This window comes from Rhea americana, unplaced genomic scaffold, assembly GCF_003343005.1.
Source record: "Rhea americana isolate MKP2758 unplaced genomic scaffold, rheAme1 scaffold_7, whole genome shotgun sequence".
NCBI lineage: Eukaryota > Metazoa > Chordata > Aves > Rheiformes > Rheidae > Rhea > Rhea americana.
In genome coordinates, this window is record NW_028186867.1 from 4,007,571 (window position 1) to 4,033,223 (window position 25,653).

The 25,653-nt window shown below is 34.1% G+C and overlaps 1 protein-coding gene across 1 annotated transcript in view; it reads left to right on the plus strand.

Moving 5' to 3' along the window:
- Positions 1-862: 862 nt before the first annotated feature.
- The window catches only part of NLGN4X (neuroligin 4 X-linked), a 155,533-nt gene continuing 130,742 nt past the window's right edge, over positions 863-25,653 (plus strand). The window contains exons 1-2 of the mRNA XM_085321475.1: positions 863-1,020; positions 2,687-2,770. The gene's annotated coding sequence lies outside the window, so the exon portion shown is untranslated. The remainder of the gene's footprint in view (positions 1,021-2,686; positions 2,771-25,653) is intronic.

Here is a 25,653-nt window from a genome sequence, read left to right on the forward strand (position 1 = left end):
ACAGTAATTCTGTTTAGGTTATGGCTGGATATTGCAAAACACTGTTAGAGATTTTGAGTATTGCTGGAGAGACTGGGTTGTAATGTTAAAAAGCAAAGATACTTTTGAGACAGAGGTTTAGTTTCTTGCAAATATTGTGCTAGAAGATAAGCCTTAGTTGTTTTTAACTGTATTTGCTATATTGCTTAAAAAGTCAGACTGTTGGGAAAATTCTAGGGAATAAGCCAAATAAGTAAGGTCATGTTGAGCAACATTAAAAGCAAGGTGATTATAATACCATCAGACTTCTATATTTTGTCTTACAAATTGACTACTAGTCATTTTATATATGTGTGCTGTGACTTGTGCCCAAGAACATATTGATAAAAAGGAACTGAAATATTTGCAATTGTTGTTAAGAGAATGATTGCATATCACAGAGATTAAGTCTGAAGAAGAGCTGTAAATGGACAGGAGAGATCAGTGTTTTAGTACTCTAAAATATAATCTATCTACAATTAAAATCAATTTGGCAAGGAGAACTAAGAGATCTATAAAACAAGTAGAACTGAAGTGAAAAGGATAAACATGGAGGTACAAAGATAAAGGCTCGGAAAACTAAGTCTTCAAAAACCTAATTGACAGATAGCACTTTCTTCATTCATTTTCATGTTCTAAAGCTGAACATTGTTTTGGTACTTTGTGGAGACCTGAGGTAAGTTTTGTTCACTTCCTGCAGTAGGAATTAAACTACAAAGAATGACCAAATAAAGACTTACAAGTTTAAACTTAAGTGAGAAGGGAAAGAATGTTAAGTTTAGTTGATATTCACTGTCCAGCCATTCCTTAAAACCTTCCTTATTTCTTATATCCTAGGTTTAATCACCTACTACTCTTGGAGAATTGGAATGGCTGTCAGAATCTACATAGTGAGCAGTGAAATCTCCAGTAAAAGTGACACTATCATATGGAGAGATTTAAGATATTACCATAGGTTGGAATAAAGATTGCCCTAAACTTCAACATCTGATTCCTCAATGGGTGTGTATGAAAATTTGCAGTGCTGCCAGGCTTCCCATGCACTAAGTGTCCAGATGGACACTTTCACAGTTTAGCTAGGATGTTTCACACATTGTTTATTCATGAGGAACTGTACTTTGCTTTCAAATTCTTAAATTTCTCACTTTCAGGCAGAAATATGTATATTCAGGTATCCATCCACTGATAAATATTTTCAGTTTCTAAACACCTTCTAAATATTGAAGTAAGCCCAGTGTTTGCAGCTCTTAAAATGAATTGCACTTAGCAGTAAGTGGTTTAGTTATAGTAAGTCAAGGAATTAATGAGAGAACAGTTATTCAGAGTGATTCAAACTACAGAATCTGCCAGTAGCACATAAAGATTAAAATCTGATTTCATTTACACCACTGATTTTTGACAGAAATAWATCCAAAATCTTTAAATGATAGGAGGATATTTTCTGAAACACAAGATGGAAACTCAGTGCATTCAAATACACTTTTTTTTTGTGATTCTTTGGATATTCATTTACAACAACCAATAATTTCTTATAAAAGACTATATATTTGCATAATTTATGTTTGTGTATGTGTGCATAGGGATATTGTTTGTGATGGAAGTCATGTTTCAGTAGATATGTGGAAGTCATGTCTGTTCCTAAAATGTACCATGTAGATGGACTTTGAAAGCCGTGTAAGTTTGCAGAACATGTTTATCAGCTCATTGCAAAAGTGTTTGCACTCTGTTAATAAGCACTATATTGTGGCCAAATGCGTTGTGTGATTTTTCAGACACAGTGTGTTTGCTTCAATTTTATTAGCAAACTAGTAGGAATAGTGGATGGCTTAATCCTTGATTCTGGAATGTGTTTTGAAACTGTATTTTCCACAAAAAGTACTTGTCTCTAATGATTGACTTAGTCATAATAACTATAAATAATATCCAGTGCCTTGATGCTCTGAGAAGGATACAGCAAAAAACACAAACAGTGCACGAATTTCCCTGCAACATATGTGCAGCTATCAGTGCCATAAATTCAATTATGTGGCCTTTTTGAGGAGAGAAGTATTTCAACTAACAGTCTTGGAATCTGAAATAATTTTTTTAACACATTAAGGTCAGAGTTTTAAATTGCAGTGTCTCGGGATAGTCCTCACAGAATGGACTGCTATTGAAAAATTGGCTATTAATTGAAATGTCATTTGGAGTATAAGCTATGGTTTTGAATTGCCCATTTGTCACAAAGAAACTTCTGGTAAATGAATATTGTTATTCTGGCCATCATTGCTTTTGTGCAGAGAAAAAATAATAAGTAATAAATAAAAGTACTATAAATTTATTTGAAAAGGTAAATCCTGGGAAGCTAACTGAACTGCTAAGGACTGTTGTGACAGAAGTTAATATGCTATGATCCATATATTTGTTCTCTGGCTATCAATATTCTAATTGGTTTTTTTATCTTGAAAAATCAAAAATAAAACTTTCATAAATACATTTTCTTCACCATTTTTGACTCATAAACTTGGAATATGGGAGTAAGCAGTGAATTTTAGCCAGCAGTATTTTCTACTTCTGTCTTTTATGGAAATTTGAAAGGATGTAAAAAAAGAAMTGCTTATGGTGACCTCTATTTATTTATTTAKTTGTCTTCTTTAACTGACCAGCACCATGTATTTCTTCCTAACAGAAAAAAATGCTGCTGCAACTAAARTGACATCATGCTGCTTCCTTTGGGAGGATTCTGAAGGCTTCTCAAAAATACAACACAGTGGTAAGTAATAAAATACATTCAGAACAATTCAGTTTTCTGTAAAAGTATGTTAAGGAAATGAATAATAATTTTCTGTTGCTGGTGTTCTCAAATTTGTTTGAAGTATGTCTTTGCATTATGTATTTCCAGCTAAAATGCTTACGGTTTGTGATATTCATACAATCCGACATGGAATGCAATCCATTCCAAGATTTGTGTTGTTTATGTGCTTATTCTTTATAAGCATGAATTTAGTGTTATTTTTCAATTCTGGTAATATTAACTGTAACCAATCAATCTTTTGTTAAAAGACATGGAATTAAACCTGGCTACTGTAACCTTACTAATCAATAAAATTTGGATTTTCCAGGCCATGCTGTATTAGATGGAGCTGAAAATCTTCAGTTTTCAAAACAAGGTTAGGTTCCAAAGTACATACRGAGACAATTAAATAAAAGGGGCTTGGTTGCTATGGCCTTTCAGTCTTTGTTTCATATTGATAATGATCTATCTTTCAATTTTATTAGCAAATTACTAGGCAATATACTTTAATAAATAACACACACATAAATGTTCACATACCCACATCCGCATCCACATATATATAAACATTCCTATGGTATCAATATGAAATATTAAACAATCAATATGAATAAAAATAAGTTAAAAATAAATAGAATAAAATAAATAAAATATCAATATGAAACAGAAATATTCATATGATATCAATATGAAATATAAAACAGGTTTAGAAATCAAGACGTAGAATATATTTTTTTATAAAGAGATTAGATTAATTGAATCATCCCTCTTTCATACCATACCTGACACATTGATTAATACGGAAGGACATATACAAATGGCCAGAAAACAGTTTTTCWCATGCATAGGTCTTCCTTCTCACATTATATACACTATGAATTTCCAAGCAGATGTAACTTTTGCTGTGACCATTGCCCTAGCTGCAGTGCAGTGAAGTTTCAATTTAGTGTTATCATTGGRTCCTAAGTTCAAGGAGAAGGAACAGCAATATGTCTAGTGTGATAATAAAGTTGTGAATARGCAATAAGTCATACTATGACAAGTTAGTTATGAGATCCAAGGGTATCATTGTGTGAAGTGTAAAAATCAGACGAAGAAAATAACAGCTTTGAAAACTCCTGTGATTTTTGCATCAATGAACCATGTTTATTCCAATTTGTTGTAATTTAAATGTAATTGAATAAAAAGCATTTTTGGAACAGGAGCCTGTTTAATAGTTTAGCATCCATGCTGATCATGATCATAGCTAAACTCTTACTGGTTACTATAACAATAGAACACATACGCATGAATATCATCCATAGGATTCAATTACGTACTCTCCTCAAAAAACACAGGAAATTTCTTCAGGATAGAGTCAAGGAATTGGTATAAAGAATCCAAAGCTGCAGTCAAAGTCAAAGTAATCTCTGAATTCCTTTGAAACTAGCATTTTACAGTAATTTTACATCATCTTGTACAAGAATTAGCCACAGCCATTTTCCAAGAAAGGAGAGAAAGTCTCAGAGTACTCTGTGATAATCTTGAAGAGAAAATAACACAACAGTTTGTGAAGGAAGTCTGGAGGGTACACTGCGGGAATGATGTGATTTTAATTTTCACTGTTTTCTCAAAATTTTGTTTGCTTGTTCTTAATAATGCACAGAAAGGAAGTCAGAGAGGAAAAGGAGAAGAAAGAGAAACAAACAGAAAAGTGAGATACAGCCTATTGATGTTAGTTGTTTAAATCCCACTCCAAGTTAGTGGACATCAGAAACCAGCTGTGCCTTTTGAAAATTTCCTTGTTAATGTGAAGTGATAATTGGAATATACATAAAAGAAAACAGAAGAGTATAAATTAAAGCAGTAAATCTGCTCCTAATTTATTTCAGCTTCTCTTCTTCTTGCTAATTTCCTGAACTACATGTAGTGACAAGCATGTATGTCCATTTGCACACTCCAAGTAACTTAAATAACACATAACAGAGATGTGCTAGTATATGTTAGGGAATTTGTCATTTTACACAAAAGAAGCATGAATTCTTGTGAGACGTGTACCTAGAGACAAACTGAAATGGATCTGAAGACTTTCAGAAAAGTGTAGGACTCAAGGGAAATTAACTTTGATGATTGCAGCTGAGTATTTGCAGTGGATCACAGTGATCTGTTTTTATGACAGAAGAACTCTGAGAATGATGTGAGTCAGTATCTGTGTAGGTTCGAAAGCATTAGGTGTGCTACCTTAGCTTATTGACAAGTTGTTGTAAAATGTGCTGTTCTTATGTTTAAGAAAAATACAGACTCCCTATGCCTTTCTCACTTTTCTTCTTGCTATCACTCTCATTGAAAAATGTAATAAAACTTTTTCATCATAAATTGAAGATCATAATGAATGTTTTTTTTTCAAGAAAATAAAAGTGTCATTTATTTTTAGGTTCTGCAGTGTTTGCTGGCAATGTACAATATAGTAATAAATAGAAAAGCGCACAGATAACTGTTTGCTTTGTCCTTGGATGTTATCTTATTTCCCAAGTAGACACTAGCTTAAATGACAAGATTTTGTTCTAAAATCCTGACCTGACAGCTGACTGTGCAGATGGAGCCCTGTAGTAGTCCATGGGGTGCTGTGTAGGTTCTTTGATGTAGCCACATAGTGTCAGGTTCTTGATCATGTTCTCAGAGTCTGATCAAGCCTTCTGTCTTGTATCATTTATGATAACAAATTTGAAGGAATAATAAAGCCTTCGTATTAGAAATCAGGAATAAATCATTCCAGTTCCAGTCCTGGGAGTTTTGGGAAAGGGTTTCCCTCTTAATTCTCTGAGGGAAACCCAGGCACAAAATAACCCTCATCGCTGCAAGTGTTAGCTCTCCTCAGCCTCCTTTTCAGTTCTCAGGATCCCACTTTGTTGACCAGAATCTTTCCTTTGCCTTCTGTTGTCAGGGTTTATGACTGCTGAATGGAAGCACACTGAGCACTTCAACTGCTTGTTGAACAGTGCCTTCAACTCTTCTCTTTGGTTTCCTGATTGGTTTTCACTGTATTTAACACTTGGYAGATGGAAGAAAATTACTCCCTCCATTTTTTCTCTCTTTGTGGAAAAAAAATAGGATAATTTTAACATGAGACTGAAATCCATCACTTAAGTAGATTCTAAAGGCCTGTACTGTGGTATAGAGSTTGTGCTGACATTATCTATAGTGTACTTTCTTCCAACAAATTCCCTTAATTTTGAAACAGAACCCAATTTGAAGTGGCCCCTTTTGAAAAGGTWACAGATGTATTTTCTAAACTGAAACATAATGACAAGTAAGACCATCTAATGAAGTTATCAGGTGAACATCYTAGAACTGATAGTCTAGTCTTGTTGTGGCTGATGCTCAATATTTTGATAGCTTTCACTGAATAACATCATAAGTAAGCAAGTGAAAGATAAGTAGAAAATAATCATGTTATGCATTTTTCATAGACAATTCCCTTGATTGATTAAAAGTTTTTTTTTTTTTTTTTTTTTTTTTTTTTTTTNTTTTTTGAAGTTGGGTCATGTTCCATTCAAGAGGCTGGAGTACAAGTTTTATTACTATCTATAGTAGTAGAACTTGAAAATGTTTTATCACCCTGACACTGTACTGTACTGAACAGCAAGTAGAGGTGTTACATCAGCTTCTACAGGGAACTTTTAACTCTTAAAAGAAAATTAGAAAAAAGTGTTTTTTCTTCCTGAAAAGAAACACAGTAAAGCTTTGAACATAAGGTCCCAGTGTAAATGAATTACATGTAAGAAGTCATTCTTTGTGCTATCAAGGCTCAAAACACACTGCATCTTCGTTTTTAACTACAAGACTGTGATAATTTTTGTTTTATGCATAAATTTTTATGCATAATTTTTGTTTTATGCATAACTCAATAGTATGGGAAAGGAAGCGCATCTCCCATATCTTTTGGTAAAAATCCCTTTAACTTACCATTAGTCGTTGAACTGTTACCTTCTACAGTATTTATATACAAGGTATAGAACTGAAAGATTCTCTCCAAGAGCAATATTTTGTGTGCTTATAGAGGCCTCATGATTTAATTTGAGCTTTGTGTGCTGAACTCTTTTTAGAAACAATTGATGGAAGGAGATCTCTGGGAGCAGCAACTAACTGTAGTCTCTATCATAAGAGGAAACCACATCATATGATCCTTTTTATATAGATTATGATGTAGTTTGTGAAACTAGGGGCTGCACTTATGTGCAAGAATCTTAAAGTAAATGGCCTTGTACACACATGAATAACTGTGTTTAACATACATAAACCACTATTTCTTACAGACAGCTTAGCATCAGATTTGATATTTTGGGAGAAAGTTGTTAGAAAATCAGTAAAGAGAATTGCACAGATTTTTTGAGCATATTTAATAAATTTTAAAAAGCTGAAGCCTTTTAAATAAAACTCTCAGTGAATATTTTCAGCTAATTTCACTCATGTGTCAGCTAGCCGTGTTGTGTCAGTGTTTATCAGTGTTTATCAATCAGGAGAACAGGAGGTCTTGGTTCTTCAGGAGATTTGGTCATTTAAACACAGGCTTCTAGTACAAATTTAGGAATCCTGTGTGTTATGGTTCTAACATCAGCCCAGAAGGTTTTGTTCTCCCATAAGTCCAATGTCATATCTACCAGCCATATGCAGAAGGGTTTGAATACTCAAAAGCATGCACCTATATTTCTATTTTCATATTCTGAAATTCTGACTATGTCTCCAGATTGTGTTAATTAAATAGACTAGATCCCTATTGACTAACTAGACACCTTGCTCACAGGTAAACTGTTACATTAAGACTACAAAAAAAATAGGTGTCTGTTATATGGAACTGAAGGCTGTCCCTTGGTTTTGATCTGAAAACATATATATGTATGAGGTAAGTAGTAAGCCAAGATGTTGGACATCTGAGCAGGCACAGAATCATATATTTGCTTGTCTAGGGAAAACTGTGGTTCCTGTGAGCTTTTCAGATGCCTAGAATAGTTACTGGGATTTTGAGTGTTACACCCAAAAGTTCGCCTGCAGATTTTTGTGATTTTGGGCCTCAGAGAACATCACAGTGCAAAAGAGGTAAATTTCTCTGAGTTTAGGCACTTCTAAAATTAAATAGTAAGTTGTATGAAGATCATTTGTATTCTAGTCTGGATGCAAATCCTGTATGATATACCCACAATTTGTTGGATTTAACCTCCACTTTATGGAGGTGCATCTCGGGGAAGCAGAGGATTGAAGAGATGAAAGTCATGTAAGTGAAGTGATGCTGACCAGATGAGACATAACTGCTCAGTAATGTTAGGAATGGATTTGTGAATGCTGGTTTTGGAGAGAAGTCTAGAGGGCAGTAAAATGGTGTGGGTGATGTTTTTGAAAAGCTGACTGGACACTTCATTTGGTAGAATATTTTTAAACTCTCAGTATTGTATCACTTGGGGAAACAGTGTAGCATGAAAAATACTGATTTATTTCCATTCTCTGCCAAATGCAGATAATCCACCAAAATTATGTTAACTGGCACCCTGAAAACGAGTTGGTGCAGCTGTTGAGTGATCAGGGGAAATGATGGTAAATTTCTTTCTTAAAAAAAAATAAAGGACAAAACCTCAAACCCCAAGCTTTTGCCAACAAGAAGTCAAAGGGTTTGTAGAATTATCTTAGAACTGAAAATTATTTTGTGATTCTGAAAGAAAATATGTTTGTATTTGTGATTATAAAATATATTTAATTTCAATTGCATACCAGATTAGACCCAGACTTCAAGGTATTGTTCAGCTCTATATTTTAAAACAATATTTTGTTTTGATGTTCTATTGAGGTTGTACACAAATTATGTATATGCAACATCTTTCTTTTGAATCTTTTAATATAAAAGCAGAAAGTATCTGAAATRCCCTTTCTACAACTTTTCATTATCCAAAAACACATTCTCTTTTATACATATTGCATTGCTCTTTCCCAAGAAAGATCCTCCAAAGGGAAACACAACACAAATTTGGTAATATTATTATCCACTAACTGAAAAAAAAAAAAAAAAAGGTTCAGAATTATCTTTGTGTCTATCATGTAAAGATGAATTTACTTAGGTTAAAAAAAAAAAAAAGAAAGATTCTATCTGTTTTAGGTATTATAGCCTCTTTTTTCCTCAATAATCTGGACTAGTATAGGTGTCTTTTTAATCTGGTTACAACTGTGTTGGTAGTGATGGAGATTCACATGTGTACACACAGAATGAATGTGACCATAAAGCTTACAAAATTATCTGCAGAAAGTTGGCAACATCAACTTACTTTTTAATGTGTTTCAAATTGATTTTACACAGTAAGTGACAAAATTTGGTATTCAATGTTTCTATTTATTACCTTAAAATTCTGTAGTTTGTGGTTGTATAAGAAATTAGCAATATGCTATCAAATATTTATTCAAATTCTGTTTCAGTTCTCCATGGTGGAAACAAAACTCTTTTAATTGGTACTAGATCAGTCAATTAACATGCTTTTTTCAGTCATTAGAGTTAATATTACTTAAAAGATAGATTGCCTATATTGGTAGTAATTAACTATTTTCGGTTAGTTACCTTTTTTTTTTTTTTTTTCCTTACCACATTGAAAAACACTTGCTCTGTATTTATAGATTAGTAATTCAAGGAATATAAAGAAGTCTTTCTAACAACAAAAGTTATCTCCATAACTAGGTTTGCATTTCTGAAGCTGATCTGAATGCTATCCAAACTCACATAACAGCCTTCCTATCATTTACAGTGGAATGCCTTTTGTGAGTTGCCAAAATTCTTTGGGAAAGCAGAAGTTATCTGCATGTCTGAAATTCAACCTATTCTGATCCAAGGACTTTGGTCTTGCTGACTTTAGCAAATCGTATGTGTTATTGTATGTGTTATCGTATGTTATTTTCTTCATTGACAAAAAAAAAAATCCTTTGATTGTTAGACTTTCGACAAAGATATTAAGGATGAGTTATCAAAATTGGGAAACCTATAAATATGAGAAAGTTTTTGAAGAAATGCCTCTAGTTTGTAATACTTGCTGATTAAAATCACATCACAGCATAAATTGAATATAAGCTAAATTCAATTTAGCTATAATTCATTCTTTAAAAAAATCTTGAATTATATATTTTTATGTCATTTTGTTTTGAAAATACAAGCTCTCATTGGAGAATTCTGAATCTTTTAATTTATCATTTAAATAATAATTGATTGGCTTGTTTAAATGAGTCTTTACCTCAGAAATTTTCTGATACTCTAGCACTGTAAGATGGTAACACACATATTTAACAAGTCAATTTGATCAGTTTGATGACTACTGTTCACTAGCAAAGATATGCTTGTAAATATTTTTTCCAGTGATTATCATACACAAACTGTTTGTGAAAAAAAAATGCATATGACTCAGACTTTTCAATATATTTTATTTTAAAGATAATAGTAATTTATCTGAAAAGCAGTGTTACATCTAGACATCTTCATTTAAGAGCAATTCAACTTTTCTTCCTATAGATTTTAAATAACTGTAGCTCCCTTTCTGTTTCATTATCTGGAGCTAGCAAAAAGGAGAAGAAGAAAAATAAGACCATTATATTACTGGCTTATATAATGACAATCAGTCATTTCAGCAGTTAGGGGATGGATAATTAGAGACTGAAAGCCTGCACTGTGAGTACAGTTCTGGTTAAAGGAAAGTAATTACAAGAAATATACTGTATTGGGGAAAACAAAATGAAAAGTAAATATTTTAAAGGCTACTGAAACCATTATTATTTTAGTATTTTTATGAAAGTATTARTGAAATGATCTGACTGAGTGCAGTGGTGTGAGGATACAATACAAAGTATGCCCAATGGCAGAAATAAAATGTATTTTCCATAAACTTAGAAGCTATCTCAACAAAAAGGAAAGATGTGAGCAGGTGGGCTAATGTGCTGCATACAGGCACAAGAAATTCAAATCTATTATTCTCAACATAAATTGTAAATTAATTCTAAAGCAGGATTCATTAAAGAGCACACTGATAGAGGACAAAGCTCTGAGGATAATGCAAAAGCTGTACTCTGTGTCTATTCATTTTCAAAGCAAGAGTTTTCAATAGAAGATCTTGACAAGGAAAATAAATGTATGAGAATTTCCAGCATGGATATTGGAGCTGGTGCAGTGCAATCACAGGAATAATATGCAAAATGATTTACAGGGGGCTCAGTRTGAAAGTCTGAACATATCTCATAAAATAAGTGAAAAATGAATTAATTTGGCATAGTCACACCTGGTAGATCTATCAGAGAAGAAAWTACCCTTTAACAAATTGTAGGTGAACAACAGAACTGTAGAATAAGCTTGTATTTGGTTGCAGAAAAGTTTACAATGTATGCATTGGCTACTAAACAGGATGCAAAATATATTGTTAAAAATAAAGAAGAACTTGCAGAATTTTGATTTGTAAAGGATGTGATCAGTATCATTGATCAAGAATTTAACATAGTGCAAACTCTAATGTCATTCTGCTTTCAAGCATTTTAAGGTCTAACTAGGAAAATATTTGGAAACTACTCTTCCCCCCCCCCCTTTTTTTAATGTATTTTGGCTTAGTCAGATTCAGAAACTCCATTTTGTTCGTTGTATGAATAGGTTTCTGATACCAGTCCCAGTGCTTATGACTGGTTGCTCTGAASTATCATCTTCTCTTATCTTGCTCTCAGAGCTCAGAGGAAGGAGCAATCAGGTACTTGGTATGAAGGTGTAATACTGAAGAGAAGTGACTTTGGGAAGTGTTTTTTTGTTTGTTTGGTTTTTTTGTTTTTTGTTTTTTTTTTTTTTTGCAGGTGTGGGAAGGACAGTTGTATACTTAGGCTGCTGGAAAGGAGTGCAATACTGTGAGGAAGAAAAAAAAATGAAATTTGATGTGGAATAATGCTATGCTTCAATTTCTTGACTCAACATTTTTAAGTTTTTGTCACACATTTTGCCATTCAGGAAACTAAAGAAGATACTGTACATAAGTGCTACATATACTACATCAACCACCAGTGTATAATCTTCCACAAAAAAATGGAYTTTGAAATAAAAATCTAAGTGGACTACATATTGCTGAATGAAAACAGCATCAGAAAACTGTGCTAACAGCAAATAAATGCTTTAAAAATTGTTTCAACTACTGTGAGAATGTAAATATATACTTCAGCATACTGAAGTGTTCKCGGGTGTTCATGTAAGGCAAGGTTTGGATGAATCCAATCATGAGAAAAGCAAGAATTTTGAATCTAGTTTTAGGCATTTTGAGACACTGCWGGACTTAGGCATTATTTCAGGTTTGTAGATTTGTATGTAGTGCAAGTGGTGTTCTGCTAACTTTTCTGCAGTATTCAGGAGAAAAATAATTAACCACAATGTGAAGCTGTCCCACTTTTTGCAACACAGTTTTTTTGCAAGGACAGATGCTAGTGACAGCATGTTGACCATTTTCTAGCAAAAATGTTTCAATGACAGCACAAGAAAAGGCAGAGGTTCTTTGGCATCTTTGTCCTTCCAAGCAACATCATCCTTATTGTGTMACCATAATTTGATCAACATCTGCTGACTGCTGCTATTCACAAAATGTCGCAAGGGAGGGTGTATGAGAGGAGCCATAAAATGGCAGTGATAAATATTTGGAGAATAATCTGTAAACCCTGATATGCAGCCTATATGCAGGACTGTCATTCAGTAGGATGTTCGCTTTTCACCAAGGGAAATATATGTATTCATGCTTAAAGAGAACTCTTGGCAAAAGAAATTGATCTTTCCCTAAAGCTTTCAAGGTAGCAAAACAATAGTGCTAAAATTAGCCATATTAATGAAGTGATTTTGTAAGACACACTTGATACTCAGAACCTGATAATAGAACTGCAAACACAAGAAAAGTGTTTTAAGTTGACCTGGCTAGAAGTTTCCGGAAAGAGAGGTTTTTTTGAGAATGTTGGTGTAAAAAAGGCACTGAAGAGCAAGGAATTTGTTCTTTTAACTGCTGGACATTTAAATTCAAGTGAGGAAAAAAAAAGGCCAATCTTACAACAGCTTGAGGAAGTAATTCTTTGATAGATAGCCAGTGAAAGGAGCTTTGGCACAGGCATAAGAGCTTATTGTATCTGAAGAGATGAAATTGGATAGTTTGGGAAGTGGTGGGGATCGTGTTGTGTCATAGTGGGGCTTGGTGATGGCTGCTGGGCAAGGCACTAAGCACTGTAGGAACAGGAGCAGAGGAGTTTTGTTCTTCTGGTCGTGAAGAGTGCTATCACAGTTAATATACCCAAATCTGAAATCTTAAAATACRTGCAGGAAACAGTATAAAAGAATTTTTTGATTCCCATGAAATTCATGGTCATTGTTGTTTCCACATTGTAATAGAACAGAAAAGTGAGTAAAATCAGTGGAATGCTCATAATATTTTAAATCAAGCAATTTATATGTACCACCAAGGAAGAGTGACCACACAATATGCGTTTTGGATGAATTTGTAACTGATAAATAAGTAATGGGTACTGTTTGGCAGCTTCTTTGTCTTCTGGAGTACAGTCTTCAGTGCTTTAAAATATTTGTGCAGTATTAGCACAACACAGYTCTGAGCTCAGTAACTCCTAGATATTCCACAATATGTTAAAAGTTGATTTGGAAAGAAAGTAATTAGAGAGTTATCACACCTTTTGAATTTGATATGATGATATTCTGGACTGGAACACTGGATTTTTTTTTTTTCTTTAAGTGAGTGTAGTCAGAAACAGATCGGGGTTCATTTGATATGGATTTATTTTTTTAAATTAATTTATGAATTTAAATTCAAAACTATACAGTTTTTAACTATTGCTGTTTATGGCTTAGCATTTTAATGTATGGGCACATAATCAGCAAAGTTTTCAGAAATGTGAAATATGTAATCAATATTGCCAGAATATTACAACATCATTTGTAGTTTTTAGTATTACCAGTGTACCTGATATACAGAAAGAAAATTCTGTTGCTGCCTGCGTTTAGGAAAGATAAGTGTTATAAATATGTTTAAATAGTTATACAGTTTCAATATACTAGGAAATCAGAGCCAGAGGAATAATGAATCTCTTGATCCTGGATGGTTATCTCTAATACATATGGTGAGAATCTTACATTCCAAAGGGAAAGAGGTTAGCAACTTGCCAAGGTGATAGTTATATCATCCCTTTGGGGAGCAGACTTCAAGAAGAGTAGCAGCTGTCTAAACAAAAGCAAAGAACATATTTGATTTTCTTGTTCTAGAAACACTAAAGGTACTGCTGACAAAACATATGTGCACTTTCCCACCACCTTAAAAATAAATAATTATAGAGAACAGCAAGCAATGCCTTTAGATAATAGATCTCTATCTCATGCCGAATAAAGCATTATAGAAGGAATTATTTTGATGAATAAAAGTGTAAGTCAGATCAGGCAGGAATTACTGACATAACTCCAGTATGAAGTAAAGTAATTTTCTCCTCTGTCAAAGAGATTTAATTGTCTGCCCTGACCTCCATCTGTTCTATTAATTGACTGCATTAGTTTGTGGTAGGTATTTTTGGTTGATATTATGTTTTATTAGTAGGATTTCTTAGGATGATATAATAATAGCACACAGGAAACTGTAACTCTTGCCGTGTGACAAAGTATAATTTTTTCAATCCTGACCTAAATCAGTTCTTCCTCATCAACGTGAGAGCTGAAAATTGTTTTTGATTCTCTTGTTTCTGCTGTATCATCCTATATGGAAATGTTAAAAAACAAAACAAAAGGAAATGGCAAAAATATTTTGCAAAATAAATGAAATATTTTCTATATTGATTGAATTAAAGAATAAGAGAAATAAGTACATATGTTTCTGTACACGTCTTACATGTATGTAAAAAGAGAAGAAGAGAAGCTAGAGGGAAATAACCATGGAGAAGAAAAGGCCTGTAGAAAAGAGCTGTAATTTGGAGAAAAGAACAAACTAGTGGAGTGCAATCAGTGAGAAAGATTTGGGAATTAGACATGAAACTGAGAAGTCATGTGCGAATGAGAAAATTTATAGAGATATTTTGATAAGAGGACAGATTTCAAAGTAGCAGAAAACAAGAATAAGAAAGGTCTTAGAAAGATAGTGGAGTATAATATTTTGTCATAAATTTATTATGACAAAATTTCCTCTCATTATATAATGCACTAGCGTATTTGCTCACCTCCAACTGTTCTCTTTTCTCAGCAGCGATCAGAATTTTATATCGTGTAAAAACTAAGACCACACTTAGTCTGAGAAGACAGTGAGTACTGCTGTGTATAATGATGTATTATACGGTCAAAGAAATCTTTGGAAGATCATAGGATGCATTTCTGTATCTGTTTGCAGTTATGAAAGTCCCATGTAGTTTTTCATGTCCTGTGAAAACAAATAGGGTTCTAAATAAAATGATGTGTAATAATCTCACACAGGTTCCATTAGAAAGTTATTCATAAGTAGTGCTTACTGCATCAAAAAGTTATAGGAAACATTAGAAGAGTGATCTGTTTTCTATCTCTGAGAGAGAGAGAGAAGCAAAATAACTATACATTTCTAATGTAATACTGTTTTTTTCTCAAACCTATCAGTTTTATGTTAGTAAAGATTAATGTTAGGTGTAACTGGCAGGAATAAACTGATAACTTTGTTCAATGAGATATGATTTTGCTCCAGGGAAGTTATCATGCAGAGAAGTTTTCAAAATAACACAGAGAAAGCGATGAAAAAGAAGTTAATATTAGAGCATGAAAAGAATTAAAGGTTATGGGAGAAAATGGTTGAAGTTCTTTCTGAATTCTCTACACTTAATTTCTTACCAATGAACTTCACATCGTCTTTGAATCCTCAGCAGAACTAGCCAAAGAACAAACAAAAACTATTAGAAACTCTAACTAGAATATATTTTTTTTTCTGATTTTAGTCATGAGGACTTGGTTCACATATGAAACTCACAGGAAAATTAAACTTTCCTATAGTTCTGTATCACAATTTTAGGGGTAATTCTGTGTATATTGTCAAAAGGTAAGGAAAGAAATCTTTTGTCATATTTCAGCCAGTTAGATGTCCAATGACTTGGACTCCTTAAACATAACCTTCAGAATGTTTTTATGGTGATTTGGCTAATCTCATTTTTAATGTCAGATACTGTTAGAGTAGGAACAATAGCTGTGTGAAGTGTATGTCTCTGGGTTAGGCAGAGTGTCTAACTTTGTCAGATAACATTAGTGAGAACAGCACTAGCTTTCGCGATGAGTTCTGAGGTGTTCAGAGGAGAGGAGATACCTTTTCATGCTGCTAGGCAAAACTGTAATGTTCCATTAATGGTAGTGGCAGGGTGAGCAGGAGAAGGAGAAATGACCAGTTCCCAGGTTCATTATTGACTTTCCTTTTCTACTTTGATACCAGTTCTACACACTACTAAGCAAATATACTATGTTAAAGTTCTGAAAAGCCACAGATACAAGAAAACTTAATTAGCTAAACATAGGATGACTTTAAAATTGTTATGCATGTAGTAGAATAGTCGGGGCTGTCAAGCAAATCACTTAAAGAAATCTGTTGGTTTTGTTTTTGTTTTGTTTTGTTGTGATTTTTTACCTCACGGAATAACGTTGACTCAGTGGTTTTGAGAATTCTTTGGGAATTGTGAAAAAGACCATGAAAGATGCTCTGATTTCTATTCTTTGGGTAGTCAGGTTTGGGAATAAAAGATCTATCTAAAGGAATGGATAATGTACTACAAATAATTGTTTTTTACACTATTTTCTTTTCTCTTCTCAACATATCTTTGTTCTTTTCCCACTAGCCTTTTGGGCAGCAAGTTCTACATTTGGAAAAATAGTGACTGAAAAAGAAACATAAATCATTGATACTGGGCCATTTTGTTCAGACTTGTGTGTGTATTGCATTATTTCTTGTAGTGCATCTTCTTGGTACTTTATGTAATTTAATTTTAAATGTCGCAAAGGAAAGAAACTTCTGGTACCAGAAGTCTGTGTCTTAGTTTCTAGATTTTACTGTTGGATTCTAGATAACTCCTTAATATTACTCAGCTTTCATTGTCTTTTTACAAACTTATCTCACTGTTTTGTTTCTCATATGGATTTGTCAACATATGTGATGTCAACTGATGGCAAAATTTCATGAATTTCCTGAAGGAATTCATCTCATTTTGCTCTTATTTTCTATATCTAGGCACTAAAGAGACAGCCTGTACACTAAGTAAAATTACAGGCAATCTTGGTTTTCAAGCACTACCCATGAGGCTGTGTCTAACGTAAATATAAAGATCCGACTCCTGTTCTCTGGCAGTGTAGCATAGCACAACTTGCATCCATACAGTTAAAATCTTTCTAACCTCTGAAAAAGGATTGCCTTATCTGTACTGCTTGTTGAGGGCAACTTCTGATTTGATTCCTTGGTCATGCCAGTGCATTGGTGTAGAGACTGTTACATGATATTTTGCAAGGGATTTTACTTACAACTGCACAGTATGAGTATTGTGGCAGCTTTATGCTGACACCCATGCTCTAGAYCTGTTTAGTTTACTACTTAGAGCTAAACTCCAGTGCTACTGCAGTGGCTTAAAAACAGACTGAGATCTAGATTGGTATGGGACTTCTGTATGGAAGTATGGATGTATGAATTCTGCATATTTTTGTGTTATACTGTTGTTCTGCAGGAGCCTTTGTACTACAGAAACTCAGTGGTGAACATCCTCTTTCAGACCGTAATGCTTTCTTTTGGAATAATACCTCCAAACTTTCAAAAAGAGGAGTGCAGTAAAGAAATAAAGGGAGACTCAGGGTGAACTACATTTCTTTTACAAGGTCATGTCAGAAAAATGAGCTGGCAGTGAAATTAGAAGTGCTGCTAGACTGTACTGATGCTATTTTTATTCATTCACCTAAAATATATTCTTGATTAAAATTTTCGTAGACTTTGCAGCCACGATCAAAGATTATCACGTTGATGTGTGTTGTGATCATCACCTATGGTGAGGTTTTAGGCATGGGATTCTTTCTGAACAAGAAAGGCCTAGTACCGTGTCACACGCTACCTTGCAATCAGAATTCATTTTACTTCATTATCTGAGAATGTGTCATGACCTCCCTGGCATTCTGGGTTCAGGCAATTTGAAGGCTTCAGGCTGCAGTGTCTATTCAGTTATGAGAAGCTCAAATTCATATCATGAATAGTCTGGTTTAGATCTAACTAGAACACAGAATGAAAGTTTGAGATAATTAGCAATTTAAAAGAGTTTAAACAGTTTATGCATTTTTTTTTGTTTTTCTCCTTATAGTGATAACTCATACTTACTTTATCAATTTATCTCAAGAAGCAGAATCATCAGCATTATCTGATCACTATGATTTCTCCATGTATCTTAACAGCAGTCAGAGGCAGAGTTTAAAAGTCAGAAGGATAAGCACAATTGCTTAATTGAGCATTTCTTGTTAGTCTTATGTCCTCATGGATATATTGTTTTTTATCTTTTTAAATATAGCAAAAAGTAGTGGAAGGTCAAGCTTGTGGTTCTACTGCATTGTTGTTCAGCGAGTTTTCATATTTAGAGTCAAACATCTGATTTTTTATAGAAGACTTTAGAAATGTATTTATTTTGCTTTTCTAGGAAGAGAGTCATGGTCACTCTTTTGCTTTCCCTCTACTTGCTTTTCAAATTGTTTTTATTATTGAGAGAATTGCAGTTTTCAAAAACAATTTAGGGACCAGACCTCACAGCCTTTTCTCATAATCCCGTCATTCTTTCAGATAGTGTATAGGATTTATAAATTCAGAGTAAGAGTGGTAGCTGCAGGAAAGAAGCAATGATACAAGATAAATGTGTATCCATTTTCTGAAAAGTAAATGTGATTGCAGTTTCTAACCTGAGGGATCTGCTGACATTTTCACAGCTTATCTGAGAGACTTTCTGGGGATGCTCAGAAGAGGGTAAATGCAGTATGTCAGTTGAAAAAGTGGATTATTTGAATGTTTGTGTATCGTTTATATTGAATTGCACATTTTCTTTCTATATTAAGAAAAGAATGATCTGTCTTTGTCCTCAGCTAATTCTAACCATAAATCTGAGACCAACTAAAAGTTCCATAGTGTTGTTTTTGTAGTTTGCATTTGTTTCCATATTAAGAAAAGACACAACATAATTTCTTAATTATTGCTGATATTTGATTTTCTTTTAATTTCTATTCTTCAGATCTTCAACTGAGTATTCACAGGGGACTAATGAAGGACACATTAGAAAGTGAAGTAAAAGACACATAGTCAAAAAGTAACATTCTGAATCACTAAAAATCCCTCCTGATCCCTATTACCTGTTGAATTGCTCTGATTGCACAGTAACTTGATAATACAGCCATTATATCAACATATAATCAGGTTAATGCAGTAGTAATGTAGATATGCAGGTAGTATACTCAGTAGATAAAGTTCAGTTATTTCTTTTTATTATTATTATTATTTTTTGATTGGCAGTACGTTGTGAGGTGACAGGTGAATATTTGTAATTTTTTCCCTGGCTGTAAGCAGTTAACATAATAAATACACTCTTGGAATCTATTCTTACTGTGAAGTTACTTACAAAATCCAGAAAATAAAGATGTAGCCTCTGTTGTAAAAAATAATTTACATCATAAGACTGCGCTACATGCTCACTTGACGCTACACCTTGCTATGGACTCAGTTTTGAAATTTAGCAATATATAGGATTTACTAATTTCAGTTAATGAGCTTCCTAACAACTTTGGAGTAATCCAGTCCAGAAACTGCCTATTAGCACATGACTGGTGTTCCTTTTTGTTTGACTTTTCTGAACAGCTTTATATAGCATGAGGAAGAATAAAGTTAAGTTCATTTCAATGTGTGAAGAAGATATTTCTAGAAATTGAGAAAAAGTCTAAAGAAGTCATAATTGTATACTGTTTGAAGAGGTGGTAGACAGCAATAATATGTTTTTGATGATACTTGAAATAACTATTATTATATTATTGAGCAAATGTTTTGAATAATTAAAGTGATGATTATGAGGTTGGGTCAGAGTTCAGGACTCTCTGACCAGGTTCTTTTAGATATTCCACACATGGAGGGTGTAAGATTTAATATCAAAATATACTTATTTTAAGGTGTTTGATGTTATATGTGATTTTTGATTTAGCAGAGTGATACAGCAATATACTGAAATCACAGCAAAAGTGTATGTTACGCTTATCAAAATATAGCAGTTTCAATATACAGTTCAATCACAATACTAATGTGATTCTCATTACCAATCTCCATTACATACTCGCTGTCAGGACACTAGGCGTCTCCAGTCACTGGGAAGGAATATGCAGGTTGAAACCAACTCAAGCCTGTTGCCCTCTTCAAAATCATTCAGTTTTTGTACTCTCTATTGGGCTGAGCCATGTATGCACTGCTCCCATGCTGGTCTGGCTGACTCAGGGAGACATTCACACCCTCTTGATGAACTAGGGAGAAACATTTACACCAGTTGGTCCGTTCAGCAGACATAGCTGTTCATCTAAAACAAAGGCCACCATGTGGTCCCTTCTGTGTTGAGGTGAAGTCAGCTTTCTGTGTGACAGCTGTGGCCAGTCACAACATATGTTATTCCTGAACTTCATGGGCACCTCGCCCTTGCCCATCCCCTCTGAGTCTTTTTCCATTGCATGGGTTTATTCATTGGTTGCAGGTTTCAAAGCTGAGTTTGTTGCTGCCAGAGTTTTAAACCTGGTATGGGAAGAGCTTTTACAGAGAATGACTCTTTGATTAATTCTTTGTTAAATATCTAAATTCTATAAATGTATTGTTTAAAATAATACTAAATGCTTATTCACAAATTGCTATCCCTTGGATCATTCTTATATATGATCTCCAGCCATGACATTCATTTATTCTAAATAGTATTTATGAAATACAAATATGGTTTTTATATTTATGAAATATAAAAATGGTATATATATTTCATATATATATATTTAAATATTTTTTTACTTAATATATATTTAATATATTGATGTATTTAATATAAGCAGGATTTTCAAAATACTTTTATTAAAAGAAAAAAAAAATCCAAAAATTTACTTTAGAACTTTCCAGCTAACCTCTTTAGAGGAGAAGAGAGAAGGGAAAGAGGGAAGCCACCATTCCTGTTCTTGGTAAATGAAATACTTGTGACATCCCAATATTCTGTAAAAGTGCACTAAATACTACACAAAATCTGAGAATCTGAAATTGCAGAATTTATATTATTTATAAGTTTTGTTCTGGTGGTTAGGGTTCAGTTAATTAAGCCAAATGTTTGCTCTCAGAGAGTATATCTAAATAGGAGGATGTGGGACTATATCCTGCCCATCTCTGACTCTGTATTGGGATGAGACCTATGTACACATCAGAAAACTTGCCTCAAGGGGGTTGGACAGAAGGGAGAGACAGAGAGATGGTAAGAGACTGAAAGCTGATGTACATGATAGTGTACTAGTCAGGTTAGATAAAGCCAGAGAAATCCCAGGAGATCTGTGTAGTCTTCATTCTCCTGTGTTCATATAATTTATATTTGTGTTTAGTTTTCTTGTCACTGTCCATGATCCCCACGAGGAGGTCACAAAAACTTGAAATCACTTTAGAATGTGTTGTCAGACCCTGGAGCAAAGAAGACTTATAAGCCTTGTCTCAAATTTCCCCAGCAAGTACAAAATTAGTATAGAGCTACTGACATACTTAGCTGCTCAAGGTGGAAAAAATCAGTAAGTGCTAACAGCAGATCTTGGAAAAAACATCAGGTTGCCCTGAAGGCCTGATTCATACACTGTTTAAGCATCTCAAACTGTGGCTCGTGGCTCAGATTCATAATCAAGTATAAGTGGTGTTTGTAGTAGATGCGCATCAGTTTTAGCTTCCGTCCATATTTACTTCAAAGGCCATAAATGTCTCATTAGCCTCAAATTACACTCCTCTACCAACAGAAACCACATTCATGAAAGTGTGTGATTTCAGACTTTCTTTGACTTCTTTTTGTATGTCAAGTTGCCTAAAATAGCCATTTTAAATCTAAAATGTTTTTGATTGTTTCAGTTAATTGTTTTTACAAGCCAAATTTTTTACAAGCACATTTTTCTAACATTTAAAAAAGGAAGAAAAATAAAAGGAAGAAAAAAACAGTATTTCCTTTCCTTAATTTAACCATCTAAATGCTGTCTTATCTAACGTAGATGTTGAAGTTTTCCCTGTAGTCAATGGAAAGCAGGTATATCTCACATGGCAATTTATTGCAAAGCATGCATCCAGCATGTTTAATTTTCTGTCACACTTCTTTCCAGTTGAGAGGTAGGTCTAGAAATAACCTTCAGTTTTCTTCCACGTGGGAATTAACAGGGCAGAAAATATCATGCATTTGTAAACAAAGTTATGATGTTGTCAAAATGTGGTGAAAGAAAATGTACTTTTACTGCATTCCACTGTTCATTGTTTTGAATAGCACCTAGGCTGGGAGAGGCGACTCCCACCAGTTGTAAATAACGATGACGAAACAGGTACATTTCTTCCTCTAGGCTCAATATATACAGGTATATTAAATACTGGATGCATATAGATGTGCATTTAATTAAAAAAAAGATTTTGTTATAATATCTAAAACATTTTAATAAATATATATATGCTGTTTTCTACTGAAGATTAATCTCTAATTGCAGTTCACGATTCTCTATTTATTCTGTGTGTTCTTTATTTCCAACCTTTTTAAAGATGTACATCTACTGTTTCATGAATTTATAGATAGCAAGCTGCCTTTCTTGATGGCTTGATGCCTTCCTTTCTTGATATTCTTGCTGAAAATTAGTCTATATATCTTTCTATGTGTATAAATGTATACGTTTCATATGTGAAACTAGCTTGATTAAAATGATAATTTCTCTAGTAATAAGTAAACAAACTGAAAATTGTGAGATATTTGCTGGCTAATGGTCTCTGAGAGATCCTTTCTTCATTAAACATATAACAAAATATCAATACATACATTAGTACTTAAGTAAACTTTTTGAAGAGAACTGTTTAATAAGAAATTATTGAAATTCTTGATTTAATTGGATAACAACAATGTTTAATAACCAAAACATATTACAAAAAATAATGATCTTAATATGACTATTTATACTCTTAGAATTGATGTTTTATGATATATACCTTGCCTGCGTTAATACACTTATCACTGCTGTTCATTTACACTTTTGTGCTGATTGCCAAAGACTGCAGGTCTGTCATAGGTCAGACTGTGGGGCGGAGATAGATAGCTATATTCAGTGTAGTAGCCAAAAATATATTTCTTTCTGTGTACAGGAGGACTTCAATAAAATCTATGTAGCTGTATGTACATGAATGAGAAATACAGGCTTCATATATGCTCCATATATATTAAGGTTCAGGGAAAAATAAAACATGCTGTATTAGTCAATTTAGTATCCACAGAACCAACTTTTGATTATATGATTCCCTAGATGAAGAATCATATAGTGAATTTAATTCCAAGACAACAATGAATCTTGAATAATTTCACCTTTCGTGTGCTCTTTTCACCCCCCCTATTCAAAGTAATCCCATGCAACAAGAATTTTGATTCTCAGACCCTCTGGAATTAATATGGATGAACATTGTTTATTAAGTCACATCTTCTACTGCTGTATATCATCTTTAGTATGTATATTAACTAAGGACTTCCACTTTCCTTCATGTTGTCATTTTTACTTCTTTCCATGTGGTAATACTTTCATTATTTATTTGTTGTTCTCATTTTCTTTCTCTTGATTTCCTTTCTTTTTCCTTTCTTTTTTCTTCTACTTCTTTTTTTTTTTTCCTATTTGCTGAATACTTTTATCTTTGTTCACTTTTTATCATTTGGATAACTGTCTTTCCTTCCACCTTGGCAATTTTCTCATAAGTTTATTCTGCATTTCTTGCAGTGGTGTTATAGACTCCTGCAATATGGGTCTCAGGGGAGTACGACCTGCTGCTGCTCCCTGAGTACAGAATAAAGCTTCAGCTGGCTACTTTTTGTGCTGCACAGCCAGAAAAGTGTTCCAAAGTCAGGATGAAGAAAGCATGAGGAAACAGTACCCAAACTCAGTTGCCCACTGCTGCTTTCCATCGTTTYGGACAGTAGCAGAAATCTGAAAGTACTTGAGAAGGAGCTTCTGTGACCAGAACCAGCTGACTGCTCTTAGTGTCAGGTATCAGAAGGAGGGAGGCTGCCGCACTGGGGAGGATGAGCTGGGACCGCAGTGCCCACAGCAGCGCAGGGCAGTGCTCTCTCAGACAAGTACCATCCTGCTGTGACGGAGGATGGATACRCTGGGGCTAGGGACAGGATCCTTCCCTCACTTGGCCATTGTCCAGCTGGGTGAGTTAGGTCCGAGGTTGATCCAGGAGCCCCGTCAGTGTGTCAGGGCAGCAGTGCAGGGTGATGGGCATGGGGCTCCCCACAGCACAGCTTGAACAGTGACTGAGGACCCTGCAGACCCCYGGGCCCATAGGCTGGGGTGGGGTGAAGGTCCCCCATAAGCCTGGTTGAGGCAAGTAAGGCTTTTCACTGCTCTCCGAGTCCTGGCACTTAGGACTGTTACTGGTTGTTCCTTCAGAAGTCATGCTTGGGTGGCAGGGCCTCTGGSGCAAGCACTGGGGCCTACCATCCACCAGTAGAAGAGCTAACAAATTTTGATCGAGAGATCCATAAATCTGTAGGTGAGATGTATCTGGAATGTATCTGGTCTCTTGTGTTCAGGTCTTTCACAAAGTTTGTGGTGCAAGTGCTAAAACAAAGTCATTAGAAGAATTCCAAAGGTATTGGAAGGGTGAAATACTTTTATTCTGAATGTCTTTCATTGTATAAAACAATCAGCATAGCTCTCTTCTGTATTTTTTTAATTGAAATCGCTATCAATAGCTACTTACCTTCTTTTTTTTTTCTGCTCTTGAAAACTGATTATATAACTTGATGAGATGGAGTCCTGACTGAAATCAGGACCTAGTAGTCTGCATATATATGGTTTATCTATAAATTATATGATCATCATGTCAAAGGTAAAGTATCAGTATCAGTTTTCTATAGCAAAGATTTTTTTAGCTGTAGAATTGTTATCTGTGATTTTAAGTGGGAAAATGGGTGAAAAAGGAACCTTCAATTTATTTGGGCAGGGAGAAGAATGCAAATATTATCAAGCATTGTATGTTTATATATACTATTTGTAGTGGTTAATATATGTATATGAGTTACTTATACATCATTAAAATTTAATAGAATTATAGTATAAATTGCCTTCTGTCAAAAAATAAAAACTCAGAGCATACAAGAAGTAAGGTAATGCTACATTGTTACAATATGTAGGTCATGACCTGATTTCTCAGAGACTGTATCACAGATTTTTTCAGTTCCATTGTTCCTTTTCTCAGATATAGGACAAGTAAAACAGACATGAAAACCAATAACTTTGCATCTGATTTTCACTAATTCTGTTCTCAGACTTTGAACTAATGTAGTAGATTATCTAATGCAGCAAAAAATTGATTGACTTTTTGTTGTAGGAGTGCAAATATGCTTAATTAAGTCAGAGATGCTGTTTACTTAGGGTGGAAAATACCCTGGAGCTAGCCCTTAAATGTGGAACACCATTCCTGAAAGTAGTAATGCTTGGGCTGTGGTTTGATTTGGAAGCATATGGGGGGCAGAATGTCTGATTTGAGGTATAACCTGGGACAAGTTTGTGACTTTAATTTTCATCCTGACTTACTTACCTTGAGAAACTCATAGCTAACCATGGTGGCTAA